General features: G+C 40.0%; 1 protein-coding gene across 1 annotated transcript in view; it reads right to left on the bottom strand.

Annotated features, from left to right (window-relative positions):
* The window catches only part of tprn (taperin), a 29,986-nt gene that overhangs the window by 13,975 nt on the left and 3,176 nt on the right, over positions 1 to 12,835 (bottom strand). The window lies entirely within an intron of this gene.

Genomic DNA, 12,835 nt, shown 5'->3' with positions numbered 1-12,835 from the left:
CTAAAACCAATCTGAATGTGATACTGCCATGGTACCGTACACCCGCTGAAAACCTGTAATCCATGCAGTAGAACCAGGTCAAAATATACATGCTGTTGTGTAGGTGTCATCAGATTTCTCATCACATATTCAAGATTCAAGATTTAGTTTATTGTCATTTTCTTGTGTACTTGCATACACACAAAAAATGCTGTTCCTCCCAGCCTCTAGCAGTGCAACAGCAACAGAAAGGGTAAAGATATATATCTAAAAATGATAAAAACATGTAAATCCCACAGTGCATTTGGAGAGAAACAGCTGATGCATGTCAACGAGTGATCAGCACCGATGAGGGTTGTGCAAGTTCTGTGCAAGTGTGGAAGTTAAGTGCAAATGCTTCAAGTGCTACAACCGTCACTGATCACGTATCAAAACACACAGCAATATAAATTAATGCAAACTGGAAAAACATTGTACTGTTTGTCACTTTTTCTTCAAAGTCAAGTCCCACAACCGATCACCCAAGAAATGATCCTATCAGAGCCAGACGTTATGGAGGTCAACCCAACACTGAGATTCCACGTATGTACAGGGGATGTTTATGTAATGCTTAACTATTGTTTGTTTATGTATTTGCCTTTCCTGTTTCATAAAGGTGTTTATGAGCAGCACTTGACCAATTACATTATTTGTTATCAACAAATCCATCCATCTATCCATGATAAAGGAGACATTCATGTGTCTTGCCTGCACAACCCTCACCTGTGACATGTAAGGTCAGTAGTGGGGTAGATCTGTGTAAATATTCATAGTTTGTTCTTGTAGTTTTAGGTTTAATGTAAAATTTCTTGGTTTTAAACCCATTGAAATTTTGTGAAGAAAAAAGTGTTCTTAAAACTTAATATACTAAAATGAAATTTAGTATCTTATTCTGTTATTGAAAAAAAAAATTCCAAATTGAAGATTAATTTTCATGTTAGCTACACATTTTGCTAATCAGTGTTAATAGAAATAAAATAAATCCAGCAACACTTGGAGGGCAGTGAAAGAGTATGTGACTGATAAATTGTTAATTAAGTAACTCTTCCAGTCTATTCCCAAGTGTTGCTGGAGTGGTTGCCTCGATACCAGTCTCACAGCACACTTCTCCTCTTGTTTTCTCTTTAGTGTGGCAAAGTCACGTGGCTCGTTGCAGACTACCGGACGGGTTACTCATTACCATTCGATTAAGAAAGATAGCATAACGCACAGCCTATCACTTGAAGGCAGAGTCCATTCAAAATTATATTCACAACTAGCCTGTTGTAGTACATGCATTCATTTTTCAAGTGTATTTTCAAAGCAAAGGTGAAAAAAGCACAAGGACTACCTCATATATATTTAGATAGATAGATATATTATTCAAAAATCCATAACAGGAAAGAACAAACAAAAGACAAAAACAGCAGACAGATATGATAAATTTTTTCTTGACCTGAGAGAGCAACTGAGTTCCCTACAAAACAAAGGATGGATTTGGTAACCTAGGTCAAACTTAATGACATTAATTAATCACATATGATTGAGATTAATTCACAAAAAGCCTACATCTTAATGCGATGGAAAAAAGAAGGCAGGGGTGCACACATAGTAATCTCTCACATTGCCTACTTGTAAGTCCAGTCATGCCGTTTGTCACAGAACTGATGCTGAATATGCCGGCGGCATCATGAAAAATATTAGAGAAAAGTAAGGTAATATTAGCTACGCCAGCATCTGAAGTTCCATGCAAATTTTATGATAACTTTGACCTAACCTTTGTGCATCAACAATAAACAGATATAAATAAATTAAACCATTTTTTTCCAATTAGGTCAAAGTACAACCTGACGAAGGGCTCGCATTAAGGTTAACAACCAGTGGCCGATGTTCAGACTTGCATTAAAGAGAGCAAGTACTACAGAGACGTGGAGCTTCACTAGGTCCAGAGGTCCATTTGGCTCTGCAGTTGATAGTTTTGGACACATTTGTGCAGGTGTTCATGATAGTAATCATTAGTGAACTTCAGTTTGATTCTCTTCAGGAATTCGTGTTTTCTGGGGGGGGAAAAGCCAACAACAATCCTTCCTCTTGTGCATGATCATGTTTTGATTCAGAGTGTGCACAGAAAGGAGGGACTATTCGCAGACCGTCCGTTGTCAATGTGTTTGTGAGAGAGAGAGAGAGAGAGAGAGAGAGAGAGAGAGAGAGAGAGAGAGAGAGAGAGAGAGAGAGAGAGAGAGAGAGAGAACGGGGCAAGGAGGGGCTGAGTGAATCAATGTGCTGCGCGTAGCTCTACAATGAAATAAGATTTTACCTGTTTTAAATAGTAAAAAAAAGTAGAAAATGAATGTTGTAGTGGGCCCCAACCAATAAATGAATGTATGGGAATCCCTGGGTGGTTGGTGCTCACAGCGCTGGCTAACGGTGTGTGGGTGAAAGTCTGTGTTTACACTGCCATGTCTCAAGACTGTGTGAGTCACTGCTCTAATAGTATGCTCTTTGCTTTGTGTGAGTACAAGTGTGTGTTACCTGTGCTGTTGGGTTATTTGACTGATAAGAAAGGGATGGGACTTATTTACCGTACTTGTGTGTATCATCGAGTCCCCGAATAGATCTGACTCAGACCAGTGGAGTCGTTTTATTCATAATTTTGTCCCATCTACGAACATTAGTGTTGATAAGAATGAGCTGGCACAGACTGATCCAACTGCACCAGACTGTATTTGTAAGCTGACACCAGCAGGGTGGGGATCGAAACCTTTCAGCAATCTACTCATTACACACACTGTCATTGTGGGAGCGTGCAGGGCGTTTAATACATAAAAGCGCACTTCTGGACTCTCGTACGAAAGCGTTGACCATTGGGTGTGTCAGAAAAACGGCAAGCAATCAGGAAGGGTAGGAAAGGATCACACACTCTATCGGATATCTTTCTATAAGGAGGATCTATATTATGTCTGTTAATTAAATCTCTTGTTTCTTAACTTCTAGGAGTTGAAATCATAGGCAAATTCAATGATGGCTTATTTTTTTTATGCACCCCCCTCCAATAACTTCTTTCTTACAGAAATCAAAATGGATCATCAGTGGCTTCATCAGACACTGGCTGCAGTTATTAATACCAAAGAGTGAAAGAAAAACCAATGGGTGTGTCTCACATTGCTCCCTTGGTCAGCTGGTAGTGAATAGATATATTTGGTCCGTTAGATTTCCAGTGGTGATAAGGTTATTGTTTAAATGAACTTTGGGACAGAGATGGGTCAATGATCGACACAGTTTCAAGCCAGCATATGGTAGACAAGTCACATAGCAAAGAAGGTGGTTGGCATTTACATTCAGGACAACAGCAGCACAACGAAGTCCATGAAGGGTGAAATCGTGGATCATTAAAAGAGCTGTCTGACTTACAACGGACAGGTTTTTAAAAAGGGATCATAATGAAATGCAGCAGAACCAAGACATTGCCATTTGTTTTTTAAAACTTGATGCCTACATTACCCACAAAGCGACTCAACCATCAATAGCTTGGTCAGAGATTCAGGTGTGTTATGCTAGTAGCGGCTAATGTAGCCTGGAGCTGCTAGCCTGCAGCAGAGATGAGGTAAACTCACTACTGTCTAACTCAACACCCCCAGATTTCCTTCATTTTCAAACTAGTAGTTCAATAAAGAGTAGCTCTGGTTAAAGTAAGCTAATAAACAAGAAATGAAACAGTATTATTTTCAACACTGCTAACTGTCTAAAAAGGAATACACCACTTTACTGTTGTATCAAATGTAAGATAAGAAGAATTATTTTAGCCTAGCTTACACATTGTATCTTGTTAACTAGCAAGCAAGTTTGATGGAGCTAGACCTGTAGTTTTTCCCTGCTTCCAGTCTTTGTGCTAAGCTAGGTTTAACACGTCTAGACCAGTCTCTCTACTGAATCCACAGTGATTAAACTAATATTGACATTCTCATCTGAATCCCAGCAAGAGTGCAAACAAGGCTATTACCTAAGAAGTATATCAGCTATAAGGTTATCATCTAAGAATCTGAACTTCCGGTGCACTGGAGTGGTTTTGGCAAGGGACTGTTTTAAGACACATTCAATGATATATGGTATATTTAAACACATCAAAAATGGAGGACCGTATGTTTTTATAGTCTCTAATGCCATAGAGACTAGAGGGCCAATATTATCAGCATATACGTCAGCTTAATGGTACTAACAAATGGCAGTATGACAACTGAAAAGTTCATTTTTCATCTCTAAAATGCCCCGTAGAGTCCATGTTGGTCACAATTCTTTAATAACAAAATTTAAGAGATTTAAAAAAAATGTTTATGTTACATGTTAATGTAACAAAATGAATATTGGACGATATACTGTTTAACTCTCACCTATCGATACTGGAATAACATTAACGATGGATCAGTTCCATTCAAGAGTCTAAGTACGCAATACTGGAGAACCACCATGTGCTATACTGGGGTCATGAATTTGGAAAAACTAAATGGGATTCAGCCATCATTAATGCTATATATTGCACCTGTACTTTTGCTGCTTTGACATATCGAAATACCTGCTGAGGAAAAGGTCTATGAGATGGTGAAGTCCGGTCAAGTCAGAGATGATCCATGCCAGGGTGAAACACAACAAGTGAACAAAAGAAAACAAAAACATGTCTGGGGACTTTTTCAGCCCTGTACTGAAATAACTGACCTTGGCTTCACACTGGGCCTCATGAAAACACACCAGCCCTCTCTTAAACATCATAAGGCTGAGCTGTTTGGGTCTCCACCCACAGAAACACTGATTTAGGTTTAGCTGATTATAGACCGTGCTCGCCAGGAAACCCACTGAAAACATCTTTATTAGACAAAGTTTCAATTTGATGCAGGTTTTCATCAGGTCAAAACGCTCCTTGTAACAGCTTCTTTTATCCACCAATTACAAAACTACAACATCACCACTGATGTAACAGTGTGTGTGTGTGTGTGTGTGAGAGAGAGAGACACAAAGAGAGTGCGTGTCCTTATACTGGAATCCTAATGACAGGATAGAATGGCTACGGCTCGTGTTGCCCTGGCGACAGGCGCCATGGATATATGACAAGAAAACGAAAGAGTGGAGGTGGAGGCAGACGCTCGGAGAGACAGACATGTCAGAGAGACAGACATCTACTGATCGTGTAAACAGGAATACAAATTATTAAGAGTGTCAATGACTCACACGATAACAAGCAGAGCATAAACAGAAATATAATTTACATATTGCTCTTCTCAGGCCTAGGACGAGGGCTTGTTAACCACCAAAACACTGAGGTGGATTACACACACCCTCCATGGAAGAGCATTTGAATAAAATTTACATTACACACACAAAAAAAGCACCACATACAACCGAAGATTCTCAACCGTGTTTTGCATTCGTAATTGAGGAAAAAGAACTGGATGTATTTTTGGTCATCAGGACAGCTGGGTGGGTCTTTCTAAAGATTTTTACCTTCCAATTATCAATATAAGCAAACATATTGATTGGATGTATGTTTAAGCAGATGGTGTGAAAAGAAGCGCTCAGAAAGACACTACATGTGTTAGAAGTCAGTGACCTGCCTCTTTCGCTCGCCCACTCTTGTTTCTTTTTATAAACTTTCCAAAAGCCCCTGTCTGTTAACGTCCTGCGCTTTTAGCCTCTTCATCTTCTTACTCATGCACTCTAAAAGACACACACACACACACACGCACACACATACTGAATTAAACATGACTACGATAGCGGGGCTTTGCTGGCTGAATTCTAATTACACCGACTTTACAGGGTTGCACATGTGCCTGAGGGCTCTGTGGGAAGCGAGCGAGTGTGTGTTCGTACTTGCGGTGTTTATGTGGAACTTAAGCATTGCTGTGCTAGTGTGTATGTGCGTGTGTGTGCGTGTGTGTGTGTGAGTGAGAGACAGTGTGTGTGTGTCCACATTCTGCAGCCACAGAGCCTTCGGAAGAAATGACAAGCTTGTTAAGAGGAAACCATATTTGCACCACCAGTGGTATCGATGATAAAAACAGAACAAGAGTCTCTCTCATGTGACAGTCTGTGAGAGAAAAGTCATTTTGAAAAGTCGCTGGTGGGATTGTGACTAAAGGACACCTTCGTCTAAACACCGAGGCCGTGCTGGTGCCTTTAACCGCAAAGCTTCTCTTTCTCACTACACCAGACAACAGTAACACACCTGGCAACTAAAAGCTTTTATAAAGCCATTAGATATTTCAGCAACAGGAAAAGAGCAGTGAGTAATGCAGCAGCTCAGCACAGGACCACAGGAAGTGAGGTTAGAGACTAAATAAGTTGCTCACAGGCCTTTAAAGCCATCTCTCTGATGTGTTACATCTTCATAACTTCAAATTTGGTGATGTTCATGCTTTCACTTCAGCTGAAGGGGTCACATTTTCCTCAGAAAATTGAGCAAACTGTCTAACCGGTTGGGTTTATGACAGATACATCATCTTAGATCTAAACATGTGAAGACCTGCTTTAGAGCCTTGAATTTAAAACTGCACTATTTGATATTTTTATATAACCGAGTGATCACATATTGATGTATAACGTGAGAGGGAACTCTGTATTACCAGACATATTTCCAGACACTGCAGTTCCTGTCAGCTCTATGCAGGTGTTTTAGCTGCTTTTAGCTCACAGTTTTGGGTTCGGGTCACTCTCAGCCACAGCAGCTAGCGGTTTGATAAACCTACTGTACACTACCTGTTAGCGACAAGCTGGTGAACATAGTGGAACATTTAGCTGCTAACAAATTGAATTTTTTTTTATAAGATGATAATAAGTCAGTGCTGTTAATTACATTATAAATAAACTAGAAATACTGCCTCACGGTTGTATGAGTCCACCAACCAGTCAAGTTACAGTTTACATCCATTTGTCTGTCCAGACTCATATAATACTTGTAGTGAAGACTTTGAAGGAATTTAATAAAGTATTAAAGTAGTATTTTGCTTGTATGTGTTCACATGTTTGGCCAATAAAGCTGATTGTGATAGAACACTAAGTTGTAGCCATGACAGCAGACGATGCTTCAGATATGGATGTTGCTGCAAAGACGCTTCACACACATCTTCAACCCGGCAGCACAGAAGATCTGTACAATCTATATACAATCACCACAGTGAGTGGTGAGCACCGAGATTAGTGACACCAATTCAGTATCTGATCAAATGTGAGATATGGTCACAATCTCCCCTTCTGTTCCTGTATGGTGTTCAATAATGGCCAAAAAAGTGTTTTTGCAGAACATGATATGTTGTATGATGTCACGATGAAGTTGACCTTTGACCTTTTGGATATGAAATGTCACAGTGTTTCCTCTGTATTCATTTAGCGGTGCTGCGCCACCACAGCAAGAGAAAACATTAAAATCAAAATAAAGATTGCAGTTTAGCCTTAATGTCATCCAAAACTAAAGTGAATAGAATAGAAGTAGTGTATACATAGTAATTAAAAAGACTTTTAACACTAGAGCCTCAACTTTAAACATAAATTAGACCCAAACAGTGACAGATACTATTACTAGAATTATTGGCCAAAGCACCACAGCTGTATTAAAATTAAAGAAGGGAACACTGTCACCACTTCATCAATTCATCCTATTAGTCATTTGTGTCAAACTTTGCTATAATTAGCCTATGAATTCTTGAGTTATAGCCAAAAATGTGTTTTGTGAGGTCACAGTGACCTTTGACCACCAAATTCTAATCAGTTCATCTTTGAGTCCAAGTGGATGTTTGTGCCAAATTTGAAGAAATTCCCTTGAGGCGTTCGTGAGACATTGCATTCATGAGAACAGGACAGATGGACAACCCGCAAACATAATGCCTCCAGCCACGGCTGTCACCACAAATGATACATTTAACTATCTTCAAAAATCAATTTCTGACTCTGTAACTTTAAAGTTTTAAATTTCCACTTGATGTGCTGCCTGGTACTTGAGGTTATGAAGTACAAGGAAACATCACAGGTCTGAAAAACAGATTTTGTTTTGGTCTACAGGACACCAATACTCCATTCTCTTTGGGGGGGGAAAGGCAAAGAACTGTTGTTGGACTGTTTTGCAATGAACATTATAGACTGGAGCTACTTTAGTTCAATGTAATATGGTGACTGGACATATAACTTCCTAACTCAAGAAGAGGATTTAGTGTTAAGTTACTGAACCAGACATATTTTGGAGAAACCACTCAAAACTAATCTGAAGCGTTTCTGCTGTCACTTCAACTCAGCCTCAATAAAGAAAAAAAAAAAAAGCACTCAGGATAGAGGGCTGGTATTTCAAAGGGAAAAAAGCGAGGGGGTGGGGTGGTAGGTTTCAGGAAGCGTAAGGGAGGAGAGATGGGGAATGTCTGCTGGTTGGTAAATAATTAAACACAATGGACTTTCACACCTGTAGCCCAGGCGCACAATGTAAATGTAGCAGTGTGCCCTTTCGTTACCCTTCCTGTGTTACTGAGAGCTTTTAACTATTTAAGTTTGGGGTATTTTTAACTTGCCGTTTGCGTGACATTTAACCGCAAGTTTTAAAAAAACAACAAAACTAAATAATGGATTCTTTAAGCACAAACCAAAGTAAATGTCCTTCACATTCATGCAGAGAAGCGGAGGAGTGTACTCAATGCCACGAAAACATGACTTTGATACGACTGGTGGGGAGGCAGACGAGCCGTTCTGTCTCCGATGTATTCATAAAGAAAGAGTTTTAATCATGGAGGAGCAGCTAGCTTGACTGTCTTGTTGTACCGTTCATGCATGGCAACAATACATAGTGCTAAGTATGGTTGTCATAAAACATTCAGCTGGGTTCATTTAGTCCAGAAACTAAGGAAACACATCATCAGTTGTTGCCTTTTAGCCCTGATCCCTTTCTTCTTCACACTGACTAAACATGAAATCATGGATAGACAGGAAATTTGCTCACTGGACAGTTTTGGTGACCGTCATCCTGCATCCATCCTGCATCATCAGCAAGCGCTACATGTACCAATGGTGGAAAATCTAATCCCTGTGACTGACTTAACAGAACCTCGTTTATGGGCGTTATTAATCGAGACTGCAACTGGACTCTTTTTTTTTTGTCCCATTAGCTGCCATTTCAGAAGGGCTCCAGTACAATAGCTTTGATAATATTTCACTGCAAGTAAACACTGGCTGTGGTTGCACATATGAAGACATAGTAATCATTGTCAGTGTTTAGGCTAGGTAGATATTGTCACAAACTGGATGATTCTACACTCTCTACCATTACTTTTAGTCATCTATTTAGATTTTTTCTGCTTGATTGCTGACTAGTTTTCCACTGTTGTAACACTTGGTGGCCTTCGGAGATCGCTTCCTTGTCAGTTCCCATGATTAGGGGATGGATTTAATAGTAGTTCAGCATCTGACTTACTGTGAAAATCAAATATCTGCTGCGGCTGCATCCATCCCTCCGTCAGATTTACTGTAAGGTTGACAGGAACTTAACACATTAATCTAACCAATTTCCAACTACCATTAGAATAACAGTCATAAATCTGAATAATTATCACTTTCAGTAATGTACACATGCTCCTCTTCACTAAACCTAATCATTAGCTCGTCATAATTACTCATAAATATGCTGAAGCAATTTCAAAATCGATCATTCGAGTGGTTCTTCTGAGCGAATACGCAATAACTCAAAACTTGGAAGAGGCGAGGTGCACCATAAAGTCTCTTCCCCTCCCTCCTCCTCTGGATGTTGTGCTGACAAACACATGGGTCCGTCTTCCTTTCCCATAATGACTGGTCATAAGAGCAAAGATTTCAGAAACAAACCACTCCGCCCCCTTCCATGTCTAGCTGCCAGCTGCATCTCTCTTCCACAAAGAGTCTACCACAAGGAAAGTTTAAAAAAAAAGAAAAAAAAAAGGGCCAATTCTGCCTGCGCTAAGTCAAGAGAGCCCAATCCAATCAATCCAACCCGGCCTGTATATATTACTAGAAAACCCAAGTCGATTTTATGCAAATGCAGGAGTGATGCGGTACAAGAAGCTGCACTTGACCTACATAGCTTCTCCACAATTCCTTCCCCAATAGAGAGGAGGAGATCACAGGAAGCTGGAAGCAAGAGGACAGGCCTTATTAATCACCACCACAAAGGAATAAAGCAGTGCACTGTGGGTAGAGGAACAAAAAAAAAAGAAAACAACAAAGCAGAGTGATACTTGCAGAGCGATAAAGATGACAGTGCAGGAGAGATTGCGCTGGATGTGATCCAGCGTACGACACAATCTCTTACTCGTACAAGTCTCGAGAGAGAGCTCATAAATCAGAACATGCAGCGAGCGAGTGCGCGGATAGAGTAACGTATTTTTGGAAAATCTAGAGGAAGAGTTGATGATCTGCTTTGGTCAAGTCCTGACGTGCATATGGAACATTCTTTTCCAGCCAAGTTCCTCGTAAAAAAGACAGAAAAAAAAAAAAAAAAAAAAGGGTTTGGGTTTGTTGGAAAAAGAACGCTCACAAACCCAATCCCAGACCAGAACGCTGATCCGAGGCCATTCTCGGAGGCGGCTCTCACACTGAACAAAAATTCCACACAAATTATACAGCCCGGGCCAAGCCTCGATGCTTTTGTAATTGCCCGAGCAGCCCTGCCCAGAAAAGAAAAGGGAGGAAAAAAAAAAAAATCTGGGCCTTGATGATGACCAAGAGGAACAGACAGACAACAAAAGGAGAAATTGTTTGGTTTGTGAACAACAAAGACAAGACAGGATGTGTTCTTGTTTCATGGCCACGCTCGCTAATAATCTACATGCACATGTGCACATTAAAAAAATTTTTAAAACCCCCCCCCCACCACAACCAGGTCGCAGCACGGGCTGGACTTATTTGCACAAGTCTGCAGCCTAAATATCCATCATTATAAAGTCATGATCTGCAAGCAAGCGTCGCTTAAACCCACAGAACTTTATTTTAAATTCTAGTCAAGATCCCACAGTTTCCATTGATACTAAATATATGATGCTGAATTACAGGGAAATGTGGAGAAAATGCTGCGCAAGACATCTACAAATTCCCCTTTAAAATAATACTTCACTCAGACTGATGCCGGGTATCGTTTTATATTATTTTTCCAACTGACAATACAAAACTTGAGTTTCGCTACAGAAGCCAAACTTCTCAAATGTTGTCTTAAAGGATACGTTCACAATTTTTCAAGTCTGTTTTATAACAACAATCAGGTGGCTGAATGAACATTGAAAGGAGGTTTTTCTTGCTGTAATTATTCCTCCTGCTCATACTGACCATTAAAAGATCCCTTCATAATATACGTAAAGCTAATTTTAAGTTTCAAATGAGTCAAATCAAGTAGATATATTTCAACGTTACAGTCTCTTTAGTGCCTCTTTTTGTTACTATACTTCCACCACAGCTCAACAGGGAAACACAAAGAGGGAATTTGATGCTAGAAAGACTGTAAATGTGGCAGATAGCCACTTGATATGACTAACTCAAACTGCTGAAGCCTCATATAAGTTTCACATCAACTTTTAAATGCATTTTTTTACACAAAATGACTGTGTGGACACACTGTGGACTTTGGCTCCCATCACTTACATTGAAAGCACATTTGAAGGGGATCTTTGAATAGTCAGTATGAACAGGAGGAATGATTACAGCAGTTTCACTGTTCATATGGACACCTGACTGTTGTTTTATGACACAACAGTCAGGTGTTGTGCCATGTCATGTCCACATTTGAAAAATTGTGAAACTGTCCTTTAACACGTGATGCCGCACAAGAAATATGCTTAAATTGAAATAGTCTAAATCTGGCTTAATGTCTGGCAAAATGTGATATAGTTTCAATTAAGTTTTAAACAAGCTGATACAGAATGTATGAAGGTGTGTTAGAGAATTGACAATGAATCAAACAAGACTGTAAAGATCTAAGTGACTGCAGAGTCTTTGCACTTGTTAAAATTGTGAGTAGCCCAGGTTCCGTGCCCTGCTTGTAAGAGTTAGTTGGCTCTACTTGGAGAAAGGAGGATTACGGCCGATCAGGTCAAGGAAACAGGACCGCGGGCCAACGTCTGAGAGGCTGAGACACCGGCCTAGATTGAAGAGCTGCCAAAAGGCTAAAAATATTCAGCATTAGAGGCGATGCGGTGCTTTGTAGATCAGAGAGCATAGCGTGATGTAACTAAATGCATCCTAACATATAATTTTTGATATTTCAACTGAGAGTACAGTAAACTTTCGGAGGGCGAGTGAGGGATGACGTGTCAAAGGTCCAGACTAGACTCAAACCCAGGATGTCATGTTACATGTTCCACACCCTGATCATCTGAACCACCACCATGCTCATATAACTCGTTATGTGACGTAAAAATTCAAGCCACAGGCTGCAATCTTTGACTGCCTCTTAATTACAGATACCAGAGCAACATAAACAGCACCATGCTGCTCGACACGCGGGCTGATGCAGCGCATTATCTGAAAACAGCCACCAGCAACTCGCAAAATTAATTAGAAACATTCTCTGATATTTAATTAATCCCTTAATACAGATAAAACAGGAGCAATTTGCAGCAAGACCTTCATCGAGGAAGCACCAGATATCTGATTATGACTGTTAGATAAGTGTGATGCCCAAAACACACAATTTACTTATCAGTTAATTATCTCAGCTTTGAATGAAAACACAAATTAATTCGACTGTACACGAATCAATACATTTGTTCTGGGACAGGTCAGAGCTGGCCTGAATCCCTGAGCCGGCTCCTGAGAACTGAATACAGCCTTGATGAGATTGTTCAGTCAA

This window comes from Thunnus maccoyii, chromosome 19 (assembly GCF_910596095.1).
Source record: "Thunnus maccoyii chromosome 19, fThuMac1.1, whole genome shotgun sequence".
Taxonomy (NCBI): Eukaryota; Metazoa; Chordata; class Actinopteri; order Scombriformes; family Scombridae; genus Thunnus; species Thunnus maccoyii.
This window is presented reverse-complemented; position numbering and strand designations above follow the sequence as displayed.